This window comes from Scatophagus argus, chromosome 13 (genome assembly GCF_020382885.2).
Source record: "Scatophagus argus isolate fScaArg1 chromosome 13, fScaArg1.pri, whole genome shotgun sequence".
In the NCBI taxonomy this organism is placed as follows: Eukaryota; Metazoa; Chordata; class Actinopteri; family Scatophagidae; genus Scatophagus; species Scatophagus argus.
The window spans coordinates 12,380,102-12,403,169 of record NC_058505.1 but is presented as its reverse complement, the minus strand read 5'-3'; the positions used below and the strand labels follow the sequence as shown (position 1 = coordinate 12,403,169).

Here is a 23,068-nt window from a genome sequence, read left to right as displayed (position 1 = left end):
CATATTTTGAGGGAAAAAATGATGTGAATAAATAATTGACACTTAATTTAAATTGATTTAATTATATTTATTCAGGTTTTTTTCATTGTAATGGTTATTTCTTTGAACATTGAGGTGCTCTTGTGACATTAACGTAAAACTTGTTTTAATATTTCATCGATTGTACACGATTTTGTCATGTCCTGTTTGCGACACCTGTTGCTGCCAAATAAGTGACTTATTTTGGCCCCCGGTAAGCTAGCAATGGACAAATCTAAGGAGAGAAAATTAAACACATTTGTTTGCTTTTAATGTTGACAAAACTGGTTTACCGGTATGCTTAATATGTGGTGAGAAATTAGCAAACATTTTTTTATTTTATTTCATGTATACTTTAGGGCTGTGCAATTTAACGCGTTATTATCGTGTATGCGCGATAATTAATTAATGCCGACAATTATTTTATCGTGCTGTTTTGATTAGAATAATTATTTTTAAAGTCCGTTGCTCATTAGTTATCTAACTGTTGCTCACTTGCTAACTAAAAAACTAGTTAATGCGCGATAAAATAAAACATAATAATTGCCTGCGTTAATTAATTTACGCATTGACGTTGCCAAAGCTCTGATATATTTTTTATATTACTGTATTTGAAAATGAATGTAAATAAAAGTGCCAGTGACCTTTTCTCTCAAAGTACAGAAGAATTAGCTAAAGGTTGCTGACCCCTGTGCTAGATGGATCGTGTTGCCTTTGGACGGCCCTGATGCTGAACCAAAAAGTGTTGGATGCTGTTGGACAATTGCTGAGTATCTGTGGCAAATTATTGCCGTTTTTTACATTGTGGCCCTTTCTGCATGTTAAAGGTCAGTAAAGGGGAACTGCCTGAGTACCAAACATTGATTTCACCTGGTTCTGTCTTATTTTTCACCTCCACTGTTCATTTTCTTCCTCCACGATCAAAAGACCGTCGGCTGACAAAGCAAAAACCAGTTACAGTAGCAACTTGAGTAGAAATTTTAACAAACCACATGTGGCAAAATGAGGCATTGGTTGCTTGTGTAGGTTGGCTTGATGTGACTGAGCCCTAAATTCTAAAGGCCATGGTAAAGGACAAAGATTATTGTGGCTGATGTTATTGCACCTAAGTCCAGGCAATAACCTAATCCATTTGCCCTCATATCCCAAAAGAATACAAAGCTGAGGAGTTTCTGCACTGTGTGGAAGGATTTACTGACTATAATAACCATGATAAATGTCTAATATTTTAGCCGGCTTACAGATGGGGAACGAAGCTGTGGTGCTGCTGCACTCCAGAGAGGGAGGGGTTATAAATTTAATAGGACAAGCATCTTACAGTTTCTCCAGCTGCATCTATTTGCCTGAATAAAAGATTGTAAAAGCTATACTGTGGCTGAAAGATGTGATCTAGTTATATTCCTTTTCGTACAGAAACTGTGACAGCAGTATTTGGGCAGTAAGTAAAAAGGGAAAACGAAGTGTGTGAAGATAAGATACAAATCAAGAACAAAAGGTTTCATATGATGTCTGTGGACAACAACAGACTTTGTCACGTAAACACAAAGATGACGCACACTGTAAGTGTTTCAGATGGTAAAAATAAAAGAAATTAGTTACATCAGTATTGAATTTGCTTACCAATTTAATGGTTCTATTGTAATGGTCCTATTGTATCTGACTAAGAGTGCTCTATTCCAATATTTATGAAGTGCTCGCTAAATGGAGTTATATAAAGCCATAATGGCCAGGGAGTTGATCCCTTTCCCAGTCACTGTCGGGTCAAACACTGGAGCATGTAGTAGAGTAGCTACGACAAAAACTTTGAGTCCTTTGTGTCAACAGATTTAATTAAAATATTTTACGCTTCATTAAAAAATGCACTGAAACTAGGTTTGGAAGGAGGAGTCTACTTTATTTCGCTGTAAAAAGAGCAGGTTCCTGTTTTTATGACTCTTTCATTTATGCCATTCAGCCTGCCTCTCTGATGGGTTGTTAATGAAGGATGGAGAGATAAAGAAAGAATGCAGGTGAAGGAGAAAGAGGAGGCATTGTGCACACACGCACACACACACACACACACACTCAAGCTACTGCCCCAAGACGGGGGCTGCTTTACCATCTCCTCCTTGACACACCAGAGGCTAACTGCCTGACTTCATGTCTCGTCACACAACAATGTCCACAAACAGCTGGACCAACACACAAACACAACTGCACCACCAGACCACAACAACCACAAAGAGCTTATAAGACAACCCTAGGAGCTGTGGGGCACATCACTGCTGCAATGCACAAGAATACCTCGGTGAGAGAAACTGTGCAATCCTGTGGATGCTCCAGACCCTTCTAGAAAGTAAAGATGCATGTATGGAGGGTTATAAAGAGTTCTACACAATTTGTAAGAGAATAAAGTTATAATAATTTTTCTATAGGGCAGTGAGAACTTCTATTTTAGTGTGTGGGGGTGTAGGTTTGTGACCTCTCTTGACCTGTTATACACAGATCTCAAGTATGAGAAGATCAACATCCTCCTAATATAAGAACATTGAGGCTCTTAAAAAGCCTTCCTGGCCATATGGGGAAGCACAAACCAGCTGCAGAGCCATTTTATAAAGCAATAACTTCCAAAGATATCAGAGCTTACAAGTCGATAAAACACGGATCAAAAATTCATTTTCAACAGGAGAGAGGAGAGAGAACTTATGTGTCATCATTTTTGCTGTATAAAAATTCATAGATCAGGGTGAGAGACGAACCACATGCATGCACATGGCTATCACACACACACACACACACATATTTTGCTCAGAAAAAGGATCACAATAAGTTGTTCAGTGTATGTTTAATGGGGTGTGAGCGAAATATGTGCATTAGGTTTTGCCCTCGGGTTGTGTGTTTACAGACAGACAGCAGCTAGCATGGACACTCATAAATGGGCAAAAGTGAAGAGAAAAGCAGGAGAGGCTGTGCTGAATCAGCTGTCTGAGATGGCTGTGTTGTAAAAGTGCCTCATGGCAAACTTGTGAGCAGAAGAATGCATATACACACTCATTCAAGTAAACACACACCCCGAGAAACACTCCAGCACTGTCTTCAATGTTATCCTCACCTACAAAGAACATCTGAAATGATTTACACATGTAACCACTGCTGTCCCCGTTAAACGAAATGGCGCACCCACATTTTCCGCCACTTGACTAGCATGTGCTCTACAGAACCTGAGATAATTTAATGTCTCTCCTTGGACATCTGAAGATGCTGCGATCAGCATTACAGGAGGGGTGATAAGTGACAGCCAGGCAAAAGCAGCGATACCCTGACACACTCATGCAAACAGCCAGCACAGGATGCATGTCTGTCTATGTTATAAGCCCTATCCTCTAGCAGAGGCTCTGTCTAATTCGATTCCTAGCATTATTAATTAACTGCACACCGATCTACCTCACAGAGCAAGAGGAAGGAGGAAACTGATATGGCCAAAGACACAGAGAGAGAGAGAGAGAGAGAGAGAAAGTGATTTGAACAATGTTAGCAAACCCTCAGAGGTCTACTTGTAAGGACGGGCAGTGGTGGGCTGCATAGCGTTATGCTTCATGAATTTGGAGCTGAGCCCAAAGTCTTTTCCCCCTGATTTGTGAATATTTAGATTGGAGGAGGCCAGGAGTTCCTGTCCTGAAGAAAAAAAAGTACACAGACCCATCACTCATCAAATGTGTTGGTTTTCAGGGACAGGAGGGGATAGAACATTAGATCAACAAGCAATTAGTCTCCCCAGCGGGAGAATAACCCACAACTGAACTGACTCCATGCAAATAAAAAAAAACCCAAAACATTCCTCCCTTTCAAGTGGTCTCTACAGGATTCTCTCTGCATTGTTCTCTTCTCCTCTCCTTCTCACTTCTTCTCTGCCCTCTCATCTTTTTCGTCTGTCCCACCGGTAATGAATAGCTCTCTCTTTTTTCCCACCTTTCCTCCCCTTGTTGCTTTCTTGTCTTGATTGACAGGTTTGAGGCCTTGTTAAGGTTGGCTGTCTTTCCTTCTCTCTTTCGCCCTTTCTCTCTCTCTCGCTCACTCTGTGGTTAGTTGACAGAGGTATGGCACCTGTGGATCACTGCGCTCTACTCATCACAGTCTAACTGTGACGACCTCATGTCACTGCAAGCCTGACCAAAAGAGATGAGATGATGATCTCTTTACTGTCAGTCATCATCTCAGCAGGTACTCTTCCTCTTTAGATGACTGATAACGACAAAAATCTCAATCTGAATGTAGCTCATAAACAAGCATGTAGACCAACTGTTTACACCACCATGTAGTGTAGCTTTTTTTTTTTTTTTTCTTTACACACACACACACACACACTCGCACATTAAAAATAAACAGTTAATTTGGGGGAAAATTTGATCTTCTTTCTACACCGTTGTGATATATTGATTGGCCAGGACAACTGCTACATGAGAAGATTAGTTAGTAACCCGTGAGCGTTTAGTGCTCAGGGGTTACTGTACTTAATAATGCACTTGCTGAGCATATAATCTAGTGTACACTTAAGGCAATATATCATGCGTGGAAGTACACTGGTGCTGTGTCACATAAGGTGCATGTGTTTGGAATGTGGAGCTGCAGAATGCATATAGCCCAGCAAAATCAAGGGTAATTGTAGGTATGAGCTTTATGGAGGTAGTGGAATAAAAATTACATTAGCTTGTCATGCAAATCTCACAAGGATGTGTGTGAGATAAAATGAAAATGTACAGTTAGACATTACAGGAAGCAAAGGATTAGGACAAAGACTGGTTTTGGAAATGGCTTTCCTCCTCAGACGCAATCAAAGCTACAATATACTCCTCTAGCTCTTCCTCTGGCACCACTCTGAAGTATGCACGAGGTTTTAAAACACCAGCGATGGCTTGGCAGCAAATTGTGGGAAAAGCAGTCAGACATGTACAGCATTTGATGTGAAAAGGTACTCAAGCTTATGTGATAAATCTGAGATTTAAAGGAAAGAGTTCCACTCTGTAATATGAGATATTTATCACTTAAAATTTCTCCAGCACTCCAGTATTGACTTTTAGCATGAAAGTTAAGCACATGAAAAGTTATGACTCATTTAAAAACATTTCCATGTATAAAATAGTGATCCACGGTCTTTTTGAGTATTTTTTTTTTTTTATTTACCAGCTTTGAAACACAAATTCGGTTAATCTCAGGTTTTAAAACATTGTGTAGAGAGTGTGTGTGATCAACAGAAGGGCACAAGTTGTGAGTTAGCGTCAGTGACTGTTAGACACAATTCTTGGTCACCCAACAGAAAATGAACCCTGGCCCTCATCCATCACATGGGATGGATCACAGTCTTAACAGGCTTTGGAGTCATGCAACAATGCTACCCCCACCATCTCCACACACACACACACACACACACACATTCATACAGACAGGCTTTTGATTAGGTCAAGACCCCAGTTGACCCTTATTTCACTATTCTGTTTCTCAGTCACTCAGAAAGACAGCTCTCACCCCCTCAAAGCACAGGAGGCTGCACACATGGCAAGTGCATGCCTTCATAGGTTTTCCTATGTGATAAATCACAGGTTATCAATCGAGTGGTGAAATGAACACGTTTGTTTGACAAAGCAGACACAAAATGTGGCAGGACAGCCAACAACTTAAAACAAAGAGGCAATCAGTGCTGCAGCCCATTGGTATTCAGTTTCACTCTTCTGTCATTGTTCATTTTCCAGCCACAATCCAACTAATGAGCTGCTTTTCCAACCCAGGTGTTCCATTTCTCCACAAGGTCATTGAAAAACACAATACAATTATTTGAGACAGAGGCATGGCTCGAAACAAAGGCTTGTCAGAATCATCAGTAAATGCCCGCAGGATATTAAAAGTCTGGGTAAACTGCCTTTTAGGGTTATGATTAATTCATTCAAAAAAAGTGATTCAAGAACAATTTTGCATATTTCTCATAAACTGCCAACACGTGTCAACAGGGACCCAAGATCTGGAACTAAAACATGTGCAACTTCTAACAAGTGCGCCCATTTATTCTTTACTGAGGGCATCCGTGGCTCACGGTGGTGACATCACTTGGCAAGTCTGGTCAGTCTCCACTACTCCCTGTCATCACCCTCTAATCTCACAAAAAAAGAGAGAGAATGTGAGGAAGAATAAAAGAGGGCCAGAGAGGTTTTTTTTCTGGAATAAAGGGATGGTTGAAGGAGTGCAGCGCTTGGAGCATACCTCATCTGCTTTTGTTAAGGGCTGCGGTGCTGAAGAGTTCCTCCCACAGAACACTCCCCCTGATCATTAATCATCTGTCCATTCTGGCCCTGTCACAGCCTCTCTTCCAAGCTAAAACATGCACCTACACCCACACCCTCCACATACACACAAACTCGCCCCCACACACATAAATACGCACACGTACAATCTTCTAAACTTTCTGCTGCCTTTGACTGGGTGCTTCTTCACCAAACACCACTCATCTTGACATACTGTACCTGTGTTCTAAACTAGCTAATACAGCAGTGTTTGACGCTGCAGAAACCTCAGTGAACAATATTTAAAACCCCTTGAGAAAGCTCAGATATCCTCCAATTAGGGTACCTTTGAAACTCCACACAGTGCTATATTGCTTTGTAGTGTTCTATCAGAAAAGAGAGGCATTTGAGCATTTCAGAACACATAATGAGGTGAAAATGGAGAAAAAATAGACAAATCTACATTACAGAAAAAGAATCACCTCCTGTGATCAATTTTTGATCCATTAATGCATTCATATTCAGTAAATAATAGCTGTCCAACACCATACTCCTTCATGTGAGAATAGAGGAGTATAGCGTTTGCTGTTATAGTTTTTGTAAAATGAAAATCATGTCTGACTGGATTCAACAGAGGGCAGTGCAGCAATGAAATAGATAGAAGATGAGAGTGTCCAGTTAAATAAAATAAATAGGCCTGTGTTTGATATTTGAAATAATCTGTTTGCTTCACATACGGATGTGAAATGCGACAGTCTGACTGCTAATGCCGATGAACAGAGCAGGTGTCTGCTAAAAAATGAATATAGGAAGACACAGTGTGTTAAAATTAATGTATGTGAGTGGGTGCGCGCGTGTGTGTGAGCCTTAACAAACCAGCGCACAATTTAGCAGACAGCCGACGCCCCTGGGCAGGCTGTTACCATGGTAACCTCACAGCCAGTATTTTTTTGGCCCACACTTTCCCTTTGAACAGCCGGCCAATGACAGACCAGCCGACTGGGAAATCTGGCTTACTGAAAGCGCATGCATGAGTTGCGTGTATGTGTATGTGTATGTGTATGTGCGTGAGCATGATACAGATCAAGAGAGCTATATAATCTCTTCTCTCCACATAGATTCGTCATAACCGAGTGGTGCATGTTGGCAGTTGGCCGCTCTGTATCGTGCATGCCACATTGGCTCAGGTCAATTTTATTTCCAGGAAGATGCAGCTATGTGCCAAGGCACTGAGCATATCATTCAGATAGAGGAGTGGTCAGAGAGGAGCAGAGGGAAGAGATAGAGGAGATGAGGAGGTATTGGTATTCCAGGAAACGACACTGTGCCAACCCATCCCTGGCTGGCAAGGTAGTAGAGAAAACCTCCCTCGCCGCTCAGCAGGAAGTAACATGTGCTTGCACTACAATCTACACTGTAATCAGAACCTAACAGGGGACTGACCAGGCTCATTGCCCACTGCCAACTAACAGAGACAAAAACGGGGAGAGGCAAGAGAGATATAGATGGAGAGTTACTCAATGAGGGGGTGAAATCAGTCAAGGGAAGTTCTGTGAGCAAGGAGCATTTTATTGTCAGCATTTGATTGCAATATGATTGCAGTACAGATATAACCAACCTAACTTCACTCAGATAGCTAACTGAAATCACAAAAGCCTCATTCCTTACCACTGTAGAGACATTAATGAGATGGTGTAAGGATATTCTTAAACTTTATTGTCAAACTGAATCATATTTGGCAAAACTCTGCAAGAAAATGGCGCTTCAGTTCTCTGGAGTTTATAATACGAAACTGGTTGTTGTGTCCTGTGTTGACTGTGTGACTTGCAAAGAAGGATGATCAGAATGAGGTAATAAAATCAGCAGTTAAAGGCCCCGTCAATTACCTTGCGATTCTGTCGCACGGTGAATAAAGTATATGTTCCAAGATAAATAGCTTTCTCTTTCTTACCACTTCAAGTTGAGAGAGACCATTACCTTCCTCTGTCTCAGCACTTGTCTCTTTTAAAAAGGATCTAGCTCATTAACTTCATGGATAGATCAATTAATCTATAGCAGTTAGCCAAAGATGCCCACTCTTGCTCTTTTTGCTCCTTTGCTGCTGTTCTGCTCAACACTGTCTATTACATTTATGGCCTACAAACCTTTTTTTTCACCGCTCATAGTCCTGTCATGAGCACAGTTTAACCTGATGAGAAAATGTGGATTGTAAACAATAAATCATTATAGTGGGAACGAATTAGAGACAGAAGGAAAAACTTGCTCACCCAGAAATTTCCTTTAAATTCTGCATAGAATCAGATAAAATAGAGAAACAAAAGGAATTGATCAAATGGAGTTGAACTTTTATCAGCCAACACAATAATTTGGCAGCACAGGGGCCCTTTACCTCTGTAGCTTTGCCTGATGCATAATGCATATATTGTGGTGCCAAATTGGATTTTTTGTTTGTCATTTCTCCACACAGTGTGTGATTGAAAATTAAAGTGCGAACAAAGACTGAGGCAGCAGCTTGAAGCTTAGAGTTTACAGCTACGGCCCTCCCTTTGTAGTGATGAAGTACTGATGATGATATGAGGATGCACAGCACATTTAATCCATGTGGATCATTACAAAAAATGGGAAAAGGACAGACTGTGCAGGTAACACAAGTAAATCTCTGAGATGTGTAGTTGTCTTGTTACAAGTGACTTTATTTTTGCTATAGTTGAAAATCCTTGTTCTGCTAATAATATAAACTAAGAGCTGGACAATATAATTAGGCAGCTATGAGTAGCAGCTAACAGTAAAAAAATAATATACCTTGATGGTGACGAATAGAAAAAGAGTTATTAAGTAATTGTAATTTTAGATGCTTCTGCAGTTATGTCTGAAGCTCAGGCTTACAGCTGAGTTGCCAGGCTTTAAGGCGATATGTCTATTATATTGATTGAATACAAAATGCAATTCCATGCAACAGTGTAATAGGAATCACTCTCAGGTGAGCTAAAAAGGATTTTGACAGATCTGATCGTTGAGCCAACAAGAATGCATACAGTTTAAACATAGATAGACACACAGCTAATTCACAGATAGACAATACATGTATATGTCTACTATGTTGCCTTAAAATGCATATTTGTCCAAGTTGTTGTATTCTGTAATCTAAACAGTCAAATTATTGCTGCACAGTCCCTGCTGCTTCCTACAAGTGTGTGGCCATAATATCACCCAAACAGACTCTTTTAACAGTGAGTCAACAGAGCTGCTAGGAAGCCTGAATGCTTATGCTGCAGCAGGACTGCAGAGAGACTGTGAAAGAAGATAAGACTCCCAGGAGGACTTAACATCACATGAACTATATAGACAGTAAACAAATGACAAATTCTTCCTCATAATAAAATGCTATAAACTGTTATGGCAATTAGCTTTTCCAAAGTTACAAGTACAATGATTTATGTATTCATGAAAACATTAGTAAAGAGCCTTAAAAGACCTGTGATATCCTACAGAGGAAGATTTTATTCATTCCCCTGCACTGCTTTAATACAATATTATTTATTCCACTTGTTTGAAATGAAGTTTTAGACATGTCTGTTTAAAGCTGTAATGATTTTAACTCCATTAGATGATAATGTCGAACACAAAGCACTTGGAAACAGCTTAAAAGCTAGAAGCCATGTAAGGAGAACTTAAAGTGGAATATTTAAAAGAAAATGCATGATATAGAAAGAGATGAAAAAACAAAAGTCTAAAATGTTTTGAGAGTTGCTTCAGCAAGGCTTGATAATAGCTTCAAATATCTGTGTATCCTAAAATACCCAGCCCCTTGGCACAGGGTTGAGGCCCTGCTAATGAGTGTAGAGGCCTTTGAGGGGGGATGAGTAATTATGCACATTTGAAGGTAGCAGAGGAGTATAATGATAAAACAACTGGAAAACGAAGGTCCCTTCACTGTTTACCATTCCCTAATTTGATTCCTAATTGAGCGTACATAACACAATGTTTACACCAAAATATTCTGGCAAAGACAAGCAACCATGGCAGAATAACACAGCTGAACATGGCCTGCGCTTCCCTCCTGATGATCTCAGAGAGTGTAATCATGGGAGGTCCCTCCATCCCCAACACAATCAGAACATAGAAGTCCAGTGACAGGTCTTCAACCTTTAACCCACTAGTAAGTATCCTCATCCAGTCACGCTTATGCTCATATTTTCACAAGTGGCAAAGAGACTGTCAGACACGGTAGGTGGCCAGAGGCCAGTGGCAAAAAGGATTTGCAGATGGGTGACAAGAAAGGAAAGAGGAGAAAAAGCACTAGACTGGATTTTTCATATCCAATAGCAGGCTGAAAGTCGATGGACAGGTAAGGCTGGAGAACCAACGAGGTGAAGGGTGGTGTGAGCAAAAGTGATGAAGAGGTCGTCACACTGCACCCTGTAATGATAATGGCATCAACTATCACAATAAACAGCTACATCAATAAAACACAAGATTCACTGGTGAGATGTTCTTCCAGTGGAACTCTTGTATCCACTGTTCATCACCCCTGCTGCTATCACGTCTAATGAGAAATAATGATCATTAAAAGAGAAGATACAAATTATGTGCGAAGCGTGGGTGAGGAAAAGTGACCGGGATCAGGGAAAGTGTGAGAAAGGGAGATACAGAGAAGTGAGAAAGTGAGAGTAAAACAAAGTGAGAAAGCACTCATGAGTGCATCTTGTCACTCAAATTGTTGGTGGCAGAGTCCCACAATATGCGTGTTAAGCAAAGCAGCCATTTCTCATTGCATACTGAGTGACGGCCAAGCTATTATTGCTAAAGCTGACAATGGGCAACAGGAAATAATTAAAAAAAAAAGGCTGGATAACAAATGCTGTTTAGAAGGACTATGCACCTGTCCTGTGGCAGCTCCATTCATGGTTCAGGATGGGTGTGCTTTTACACATACAAAAATAACAATTCTGTTGACATCAGGTCCAGGCATGACCAGAAAACTCAATGGATGAACGACACGCAAGAGGAAATACATTCTTCTTACTGTGCAAAGACAAATCGATGTGTTCATCAAACATTCTGTTGCATAGCGTGAATGAACAGAGGCTGAACCTTTTCTCTGGCACGCAATGCACCTGCATGTGAAATCCGTCAGTTAGCTGGGCCCACATCGCATCAATATTCATGTCATATTTACATCTGCATGACCTCTGCACAACCTTATCAGAGAGCTGTATTCCCTTCCAGACAAACAGAAATGCACTATCATGCAGACACAGTGTGTGTGTATCTGTGTATGAACTGCAGGCCCCTCCACACCTGTCCAGATCTGGACAGCACTGACCTTTATCAAGCAGCTTTAGTCAATATGCCCTGAGGTAAGAAACTGACAAACATATGTGCCCATTGTGTGTGGGGTGCAGTCATGTGAGACGTCCTTGAGCTGCATGACCATATTCACGCGCTGATGGAGACAAGAAGTCATTCAATGGAATGAAGGGTGAGTGACGGGCAGACAGGTGCTGATGGATTATGAATATCTTGGACATTCAAAACGGAACATCAGAACAACTGAGGGTGGGAAGCAGAAGGTGGAAGAAACACTTCAACTTGTCCCACTGTTAATGGAGAAACTGTTAGCGTCACACCAGTCTCACAAAGAGAGGTTTGACAGTGGTTTATACTGATGGTTTGTGATAATTATAATCCTATAAATCATTTAATTGTCTGATCACACAACTCAATTATCACCCAATACTGAGGCCTGACAAATAGAAAGGAATGAAAACAACTCTTGCTATGTGGAGGTATTTAGATTATTAGTGCATTTTACAATGGTAATTTCACATACAAAAATCTTCAAAGAATACATGGAAAATGTATCAAAAGTATTGTTATATACTATGTAGATACGTAAGTACTAGGGCACCTGATCATTACACCGCATTCTAAACACATAGGCATTAATATGAAGCTATTACAACTTCCACTCTTCTGGGAAGGCTTTCCATAAGATTTTGGAGTGTTTCTGTGGGAACTTGCACATTGCACATTCATGCACTAGAGCAATAGCGAGGTAAGGCACTGTTGTTGAATGAAAAGGCCTGGCTCGCCATCCCCATTCTAGTTCATTCCAAAGGTGTTTGATGGGGTTGAGGTCCGGGCTCTGTACAGGCCAGTCAAGTTCTTCCACACCAAACTCATCCAGCCACATCTTTATGGAGCTCGCTTTGTTCACTGGGGCACAGTCATGATGGAAAAGAAAAGGGCCTTCCCCAAACTGTTGGCACAAAGCTTGAAGAGCAGCATTATTCAAAATGTCTTGGTATGCTGAAGAATTAAGTTTTTCTTTCACTGGAAGTAAGAGACCGAGCCCAACCCCTGGAAAACAGCCCCATAAATAGGTGTGTCCCATTACTTCTGTCTATATGGTGTACATAACATAAAGTCTTTTACATGTATTTATACATTTATGTTTGAGTGTTACAGCTAGCTGTTGTGCATTCATTTTGTTATAAAAGCATTCAGGAGTCTGTCAGTGAAGAGAGTCTGCTGTGCTGCACTGAAAAATGAACAGAACTGACATAAGCAGTCTGATGAACCAGTGAAAAGATGGTGTGAGAGCAACATACTTATCAGGTCTTTGTGACATTGTGGACTTTGGGAAAGACATCAACACCTTGTCCAGCAGAGAATTAAGGGGAAAAACACAACATGACCAACTGGGAAAGTGGATTAACAGTATAAATGGCAGAAAGCCACTGACATGAGGGTAAAGTCTGACAAGTGAGCACAAGTGTGTGTGTGTGTGTGTGTGTGTTTGTGTGCGTGAAAATGACAGAAAGTGGGCATCAGTATGTGCCTTAAGGGAGACACATGAAGGTGGTTTGATTTCAGATGTTCCCAAATAATCATTAAAAATCATCTCATTTTTAAGAACAAAAATGTACAAATAAGACAACATGGTTTATCCCATTTAAGGTTTACGATTTAAAAAGTTTCCAAGTTCACAGCTTTACTGGCCATGGTTACAATTTCTCCTCAGAATTCTACTCAGAATAACTAAGAAACAATTATATTAGCAGATATTAGCACATTCAGCCATGTGAAACAAGTTTAAGTTGGGACACTGATGGGGCTGCACATCATTTACACACATACTGTACAGCTGCTATAAAGACAGCAGATTCAAGACAAATGAACACTTTATTTACTGTAGCTGATGACACAGGAACATTTACGGTCTGGCGTGTTTCTGCACAACTGGAACTTAGAGTAAAATACAAATGGCACTGCGACAGCGACATAGACTATGCACCACATCCCTGTACATTCATAGCCAGGAAATGCACAAATGAATGCACTCACAAATGTACACACATGGCAGTGCATAGCTGCATAAACAGGGTCAAATAAATATGATATGCAATAACATCATTTATGCATAAATACACACATACTCATCCAAGCAAAGAAAAGTCAGACACATCGCTGTTGATGTCATGTGTGTTCTCCCAGGTCAACAGTCTTGCACGCATACTTGTCACGATGTATTCGTACATTTTGCATGCAAATGTTGTATGAATGGGCATCCAAAAACGCATTAACGAAAGGGGTGTACAGACATACTGTGACACGTGGTGAACAGGAACCCCTTGGGTGCAAACAAATTCACAGTCTGAATTAACAAGCGCACACACACAAGCTCACACTCACGCACACATCCGAGAACACACCTTCCCTGGGCAGGACATATTGGATTAGGAGTGATTTTTTTTACTCTCTTGGCTCCGTCTCAGAGGTGCTAGATTAAATGCCATTCCCACTTTACTACAGATGGCTTGAAAATAAATCATACCATCCATATACACACCCATGAAGAAAACTCCACACACACTCACCCACATATATACAGCATACTCGCGAACACACACACACACAAACAAACACACATAAATACAGAGAAACACTCACACAGGGAGATATATAACATGTTGGCACACCCAAACACTAAAGCACCTGTACGGTCCAGCGCGTCTGCTCTTTGTATTTCAATCACTGAATCAATGGTTCTAAATTGATTGTAGCTGAGCAGGGGCCAGAGATGTTCCCCCTGGCTCGCTGCCCTGGCCCTCTATTGATTAGATCTGAGAGAGCCAATTGCTTTCACACTGGATTAAGGTGTTCCGGAGCAGTGAGCAGGGAGAGACAAACAGAGAGAGAGCCAGAAAGAAAGAAAGAAAGAAAGAGAGAGAGAGATAGAATAGGTTTTGCAGCCTGAGAGAGACACAGCAACAAAGCATTAAGATCAGGCCAATAACACTACTAATTAGTTAACAACCCCTTTCTATGAGGAGAAGACCATGTAGGCACACCAACATATGGGTGTCTCATACACACTCACACACAAACATGCAAAGACACAACATCAGGTCTTACAGTACTTCAGAGTTAGACGCACATGCCATGTATATGCAAACCAGTATACACATGGAAACTCTTTATATAGCAATGACAGACACATGCACATCTGCCTCCAAACACACACTCACACACATACATACACACATATAAACACCTCTACGTTGCAATCTGTCAGATCAGAAGGCACTAACACAGATCAAGGGTGTAATCTCATTTGACCCTGGAGCTAAGTAGCCTAGGGCAACAGCATTACACTTCAAAGCTTCACTCTGTTTGTTACACATTCCAGCTCCAAAGTCTTATGCACTATAACCAAGAAGAATCAAACCAAACTTTACTATCAGCTGGCATCACAGGATCTGTTCTGACCTGGATCAAATGATAAATAATTTGCAAGAGGTGGATAAATCTTTTTTTTTTTTTTTTTTTTTTTAACAAGGCAGAGTTTCTCCCCTTTCCCTGTATTTGTCTCTCATGTCCGCATTCATCATCCCCTTCGGCACATTCGTATTCCACTGGGGGCAGTGTTAAGCAGGACATCCACTCAACATCCCATCACTCTTCCTCTCCGAGTCGTTTCTGCAAGGGGTTCTGTATTGAAGAATGGGAAGGGAGGGACGGGGCTAAGTCGGTCCCAGCCTCAGCCATAGACGAGCCCTTTTGTCTGGCCTCTCAAATCATTTCCACAATGGAGAGGCTTCCATCCCAGATTAAGCGCTTATGAAAATGAAGAACTGAGTGCTCCGAGATGGGGCATGCACAGGCGACGTGGACCAGGGTCACGAGAGCCGGTTAAAGAGCCCCTCAATCCCAGCGCTCACAGAGGCGTTTCTTAGGGAGCAGCAGCCCTATTCACAAGGCACTGGGAGTGTAAAAGCACCACATTAACTGCGCGAGTCAGGCAAGCTCAGTATACATTTTGTTAATACCTCTATTGTGACAGTCCCTCTATGACTGCTCCTCTAGCAGAGCACCAGAGAAGGAGGACAGTGCTAGAGAGGGAATTAAAGAGGCATAAAAGATGAGATAGAGGAGGGAAACAACAGAGGGAGGGAACAGGATTTGCCGTCCCATTCAAACCGTGATGGGTGTGAAGTATGCACAGACATGCCTGTGCACACACACACGTACACACACATGCGTGCATGTACACGTGCACACACACACAGTGATATCCTGCTAAAAGGGCTGCTGTGAATCCTGTTTGCGGGAGTCTGACGTGACACTTGGCTGACACCATAAACTTGGTGGAGAGTCAAGTAACCCAACAGACCTGCGAAGCCAAAACACATAATAACAGGCCGACCAAGGTAGCCAGGAACATAAAGGTCAGAGAGAGAGAGAGAGAGAGAGAGAGAGAGAGAGAGAGAGAGAGAGAGAGAGAGAGAGGCAGAGATATCGTGAAATTGACTGAGTGTATGAGCATGTGTGCCTTTGTGTCCCTATCACTCTGTGTTTGGTTCATTCCCCAAAGGATCTTATTATACTTCGCGCTGGCTCCAACACAAAGGCAGCGTCTCTGTATCTCAGCCCATCCAGCTCCCCTAGAGAACGTTCTAGACACAGCAAATCCATTTGTTTGTCAGCTTCTGCCTCTGTTCGGACTTGGACTAATCAGATATCATTCTCTTTGAGAAGCATACCACTGTGCAGTCTGGCCTAGCACTACAGTAGCACCTCCCAGCACTGAGATAACATCTCTGCTATTTCAGAGAGGACTTTTTGTCTTTGTAAGCACACAGGCATCATAAAACTGTTGGAGGGGTCAGCTATAAAGGCATGTCAGTACATCAAATAATTATCTTTTTAATAATGATGCCATTACCTAAAAATATCTCTCCTTCTTTAGTTGCAGTTGAGCCTTGTGGTGGGTGACTACAAACTTCCTCTTGAAGGGTGTTGCCCAAAGTGTCCTTGAATTGGATGAGGATTATTAGGATGTTATTGTTAACTGGAAAATGTCCCTTTGAGATAACTGCCAACAGTCTACAAGGAACATAACATCCTGTTTCTAATAGCAGCCATCTAATCCATGTCTAGCAGCACAACACAGGTGGAAACTGTGGGTGGATTTCATCTTGTCTGTGCGCAAAATTTATTGCTTTTAAGAGCACTCCACCAATTTAGTACTGCACTAATACAATATTGGCAGACTGATGGACGGCTTTTCAGAAAGTGTCACAATTGATATAGCCCGATGTTGTTTTGTCTCAAACATTCATTAAAACCGGGCACCTACATTATCCATAATACAACATGACCACCAAATCTCAAACACTTTTGTCCACCACAGAATTGTGCCACGCTTACAGTGGCTAATGCAGCGTTGCCTTTCCTGGTAAGCTCATTTTTTTATAACTTCAGAACCCACTTTTTTTCATTTTGAAACTTCTTCAACTTGAAAGTAGTCTTCAGTTCCCACCAACCCACCAACCATTAATTTATCAGATTTCACTAAGCTCCCCCTGGAGCTGAAAAAGCCTTTATACAACTTTTTTTCACATATATGGTAGCACTTCACAAGACTCTTTCCAGACTTTAGTGTGTGTGCAAAATCTGTACAGTTCCTCTTTAAAGAATAAGGGAGATGTTCTTGAATGTAGAGGACACTACTGCACTTTTGAAAGCACACCTATATACCTGCACATATACATTACAGTAGAGTAATCCATTCTAATTAATCGCTGAGTGAGTTTTAAGCAGCCTAATTTACACAGTCAGTGTTAACTAACTAGTTAACTAGCTACTGCGAAAGTGTGCAAAGGTTAACTCTGAGCACAAAATATGTCTGTCTGTTGATTTAACTAGTGAGGACTGAAATGTCAGGACTGCTCAAAATGCAGATTTGAAATAGAATATCAGTGTCATGTTTTGACTGCATCTTGTTTTTTTTTTTCTTTATGCTGTTGTGTCACGTCTTACTGAATCTCCGTCAACTGTGTTGCTATTAAATTCGATCAATTCAACCTTCCGACAAGACATACTCCAACACATAGGTAATACTGAGCCTGTTGACACACACTGTCTTCCTGCTCATCACACAGGGTGATCGATGCATAACGGTTCTTGGTTACAAAACACAGCCAAAAAGACACTGAGAGGTTAGCAGGCTTGATTAAAGTCGAGTTGCCCCAGCTGATGAGGATATGCTAAGCTCTCGTCTCATGTACTCTACGCACATACAAGTACACACAAACGCACACAGAAATAAACAGGGACACATAAGCGCCATGCAGATCTGACTACAAATCTGGCTATGCTAATTCCGGTCTGGGAGAAAAGCTGCAGCCCCCCCAGCCAGTGTGGGAACTTAGTAAACAAATGGAGCACAAAGCACAAAGTGCTCAAAGAGAGGATTACGAAGTCGCTCTCTCTTTTCTCTTTCTCCTTTTTTTCACAATGCTTCCCCAGCACACATACACACACACACACACACACACACACAAAGATTGACACACACTCCTCCTCTCCCCTATCTTGCTTTCAAAATTCAATATTCACACAATGTCTTCTCCAGTGGGCGTTTTCAGAAGACTGCCATAGCAGGGGGCCCCTGGCATGAGGAGTGACAACAAAGCCAAGATCAATAATTTGTCACAGAAAGATGTGTCTGCCAGATTGAGCTTCATAGGCTCTTCCTGTCTGTCAGTCTGAAAGGAGACGTTTCCTCTGGTTTCCGCAGAAACCACATGCCCTGACCCTGAAAAGTACAAACTGTGTTTACTGTCAATGAAACATGCAATTAAACATGCACAATGACATAGTGCAATGCGGATTATGGGAGTTGTCTAATTGCAGGATAATTAGATATTGTGAAGGTTTAGAGGTTGTGTTTGATATGACCGGCCCAGTTATAGAGAGCCGAATTGGTTAAGGATAATGCATGGTGTCATAACACAGATTACACAGGCATAATTCTTCATGTGTGTTTAATCAGGGATATTTAGGGAGCACTTAAACTGGAACTGTAATGTAATGCTGTTTGCTACAAGTGTGAGGGAATTATGGCAAACATGATTAGGTTATGATATTGGACACGCGAAGTTCAGCTTGAGATGATGGAAATTGTGCGTATGTGCATGCGTATGAGCGCATGTGTGTGTTCGTGTATTCTTCCATGTTTTTGTGTGGACCGGTGTATTCGTGTGCAGGCCTCCCACAAAAGAGACAAACATCTTACAAGCTTTGACCCAAAGTCCAGAGATTTTGAGCTTTGAATTGATTTCAAGCACCCATGCGGACTGACAGAATCAACAAGACGCATGGAAGAAATGTTGGTTTGGCTTACAGGATTTGTGTGTTGCAAAAAAACAATATTGTCATGCCGACTATATGCTGAGCAGGGTCAATAAGTCCATACAGGCTTGTAACTTGGAGACCCCTGAAAAAAGCCTGTTAGACAACAAATTCACATTCAATTCAACTCTGCGCTGTTACTCAGATTCCAAGAACATATTATCTTTTTTTACCTTACAGTTAGACAGATGATTTTAGTTTCATTTTAGGTTTGAGATATTCTTCTGAAACTTTTGCTGCCACAACAATTTTATGGAGACAAATTGAGCTTTTGTTTGGGGGGACTTATATAATTAAAAAAATGACACTTAAAAATTCACATTAGATATCTCTAGAGCTAAGTGAGGAAATACGCTTTAAAAAAATAAATTAATTAAAAATTGGGTGAACCCTGTATTCTGCTCCAGTAATAGAAAATTTGGACTTATTGTAGCCTGTTATGCTGCCACATTCTTCTTGGTTGCTTTGTTGACTCACAGCATGTGGAATGAACAGAGGTACTGTGTATTGGCCTTACTATAATTGCAATTCAATTCTAATTAGATCGTCAGTCCGCAAGTTCCACAACATAACCTTGACTAATCCACATCTATCATCCTGCTGCTGATAACCTCCAGGAAGGGATGAGACAATTCTCTCAAATTGAAATGTGTCCTTCTGCCATCAAACCAAACAGGACTGGCTGTGTTATTAGCGGAGCAGTGAATATTGATGGACAGTGATGAGAGAGTGGGAGAATAAACAAATGAGGGGTGATTGGGGGGGTAAACTCTATCAACCAGGGGGGACCGTCCATGGAGAGGCTCAGCACGTCTCCTCATTACTGCCTGCTGAAGCATACTCCACAGGGGGAGGAGAAAGAGAAAAAAGGGGGGGTGTGTTTTGGGGGCAGAAAATAATATAAGGAGAGTGAAGACAGTTTATTACGTGCTGTCCAAGTTGACTTTTGGTCTTGTGAAGACAACACAGAAACAGAAAACAGAGACAGACACTTTTCTGCAGTACAGCTGACAATGTCTTTTGTTGTGTTCCTAAATGTGCAATCATAACTTAAAAGCATGAGGCGAGGTATTTGATTGATGGGGGTCACAGATGGGGTGACGGGGTGAAGTGGAGGCCCTTGTAGTGCTGGGCTTTTGTCTGGGTAACATAGGCAAATTAAGCAGAGCCCCAGCCATCTGCTGAATGCTAGGGTTCTTTGTCTCCCTGTGTCCCTGTGGCTCTGACTGACCTCAACACCCAGTGTCCATCATTGACTAAGGAGAGGAGAAGACAGGAGAGGAGTAGACTTATTCATTAAAACATGACTGGGACTAAAGTAGAGGAAGAGAACTGAAAAGAATTTGGTGAGTAACACTGGAAGAGATGTTGGGTTGGGTTGCTTTCTTGAAAAAGGTTCTTCTGCAGCAACTAAGGGAAAGGCCAAGTGTGAGATGACAATGAAAGAAAAAGCCCAGTGACAAAAAACTGAAGAACTGAATGCAACTGAAAGGAAAGACAGAGAGAGTGAAAAATAATAGGAGTAAGAGTATGTGTCCCTCCAAGGTGGGATGAGAAGAGCTCTGTGTGTGGTGGGAATTTCTATTATGTGTGAACAAAATCTCTGAATTCCTCTCTCATTATTGGGGTCTGACTCTGGTTGGTGCAGTGAGAGCTGCGCATCTGTGTTTGGGGTCATTATAAACACTCTGTTTGGACCTTAAATTCAAAGAGTCTTTGTTTGGGTCACACTCTTTCACCACTGCTCTCTGCCATCCCGCTATTCAGCCCGTTGAGAACCATGGAAACAACAAGTCTTTCACTCCCTGCTCCTATAGCTTTTCTTTGTCTCTTCCACCCACTACTCCATTTTTGCCTTCATCACACTGGTCTTCACTGCCACTGGACTAATAGGAAGAGGAAGCATCAGACGCTTACTTAATTGGGCTTCAAGGTGACTTAGTAGATCTTAGAGTGTGTGTGCTGGTACACATGGATGCTTCTCTGCAAATGAAGTAAACTCTGTGGAACAGAAGTAGACAAGGCTAAATGGGCTGGAATTGGCTCTAATAGTTCACTGGGCCTTTGTGGTTCTTGTCTGCCAGATCCTTTACACTCAAATAAGACATATAAAAAAGTAATCAAAGTCTTGGTGGATGTGAAAACTGTAAAACCTAAAGTTTACAGTAAATTTTCCAACATCTCTAGCTCTAAACAAACGAAAATGTCTGTAGAGATTCAGTGGTTGTGTGTTTTGGGTAGGCTTCGAAAATCTTATCTTATCTTATTTTAGTTAGATTTTCCAATATTTCTAATACAAAGGAAAAATGGCAGCTGGTTGGTGTATATGACAAAGAAATCTATATGGAGGATACACTGGGGTTTATAAGGTTTGAGGTTAGGGTTAATAATGCGATAAATGTACCTTGAACATTACATTTTAAAAATGCACACATGGAATAACTAATACTTTTCTGAGCGCATGGCTGAGTTGTGTGTTTATGTGTGTGCCAGTGCGTGTATGTGCTCGTGCCCCATGATGGCAGCCATTAGACAAGAGTAAGGCAGCCATGATGAATCGGCACTTAGCCCAGGGAAGCGCACTTGCTCAATGGGCTGTGAATCTCCCGCTGCCACTGTCAGCCTGCAGAATGTTAAATAAAGTTATTTGAATATTTTTAATATTAATGAGCCAGCTTGTCAAAAGCCCGATGGAGCCTAACGGTGAGGGAAAAGATTCACATTGCAGTGTAGGCTTATAGGACTGCTCCGGTGAGGAATTTCTGTAAATATATGACTAAATAAATACATAATCATGGATAGTGCGTTATAGATTATATGAAGGATGGATGAATGGAGTGGATAGAGTTCAATGATTATGTAACCAGAATAATAAATTGTAAATAAATTGATAATAATGTAATTACATTTCTTATCTTATTTCACTAGTATCCAATTCACAGGGGATTGCAAAAAGCAATAGCTAATGCTCCCTCCAGCCAAAGCTGTTACCATCCCCTGTCCCCAGGCCAGTCTCCAAGAACAGCTATGTGCTTTGCATAGGAATGGTGCACTGAGGTTAAAAAAGGAGAAGCAATAAGCTTTGAGCATGGTTAACCAATTACAAAAGAAGACAAAATATAGTAGAGGGCCTCATAAAATAATACTGCCAGCTTTACAGACTCCAGGCAGGCATTTATCAGCTCACAGAAAATTTTGCTCCCCAAAGAAAAAGAGTTAACAGCAAAATGAAGAACAAGCAGTCCAAAGTTTTGAACTGCTCTTCATACTGTGCAATTTAGCCCTGTATAGCAATTTCTACCACATCATTCACTTTTAAGAGTGTAGACGTCAAAATAATTATCTTACCAGGGAGTTTTAATCACTTCATGTTTGAGAATGCAACCAACATTAAAATGATCAATGATTATACTAGATTATTAAGAAAATGTGAAGCAAACCTAATCAAGGTGATTCTACTAATCAGTCAGCTGGAGACCACAGCAACGACCATAAGAGCATCCATTAAAAACCATCAAATCAGCTTTTCTTAGACGCTTGAGCTGCGCAGGACACGCACAAGACAAGCTTTGCATTGAAGGAGGTAGTGGGGTGCTATTTGGAGTGTCTCTGCTCAATTTAACAGGGAGGTGATAAAATATTTAGCAGATTGCTTACATGGCCGAGGGGAGGGTGTGTGTGTGTGTGTGTGTGTGAGAGAGAGAAAGAGAGAGAGAGAGTGGGGGGATACCCAAATGGCTTGTGTGGGAGCTGGGGAGCTGGTAATGAGGATGGCATGCTGGCATCATCGTTACAGAGCACAACAACTCTACATGGTCTCACTGCCCAACTGACAGCAGGCCACACACACCCACAGACTCCCTCACCCAACCACACACACACACACACACACACACACACATACACACACACACACAAACGCTTTCTGTCGCTAATTAAAACATATAGATTAGGGAAAGTGCAATCAGGTACAGCGGGGCTCGCACACACACTGACACAACACATGTCTTAGCATGCACATGCATGCACACACACACCAGAAGCAATTTTGTTGATTTTCGCTGTCATAACAAATGAGTTCCATAATCAAACATAAA

General features: G+C 41.3%; 1 protein-coding gene across 4 annotated transcripts in view; it reads right to left on the bottom strand.

Moving 5' to 3' along the window:
• Positions 1-23,068, bottom strand: part of LOC124069752 (ephrin type-B receptor 1-B) — a 145,749-nt gene that overhangs the window by 60,218 nt on the left and 62,463 nt on the right. The gene's annotated exons all lie outside the window — the stretch shown is intronic.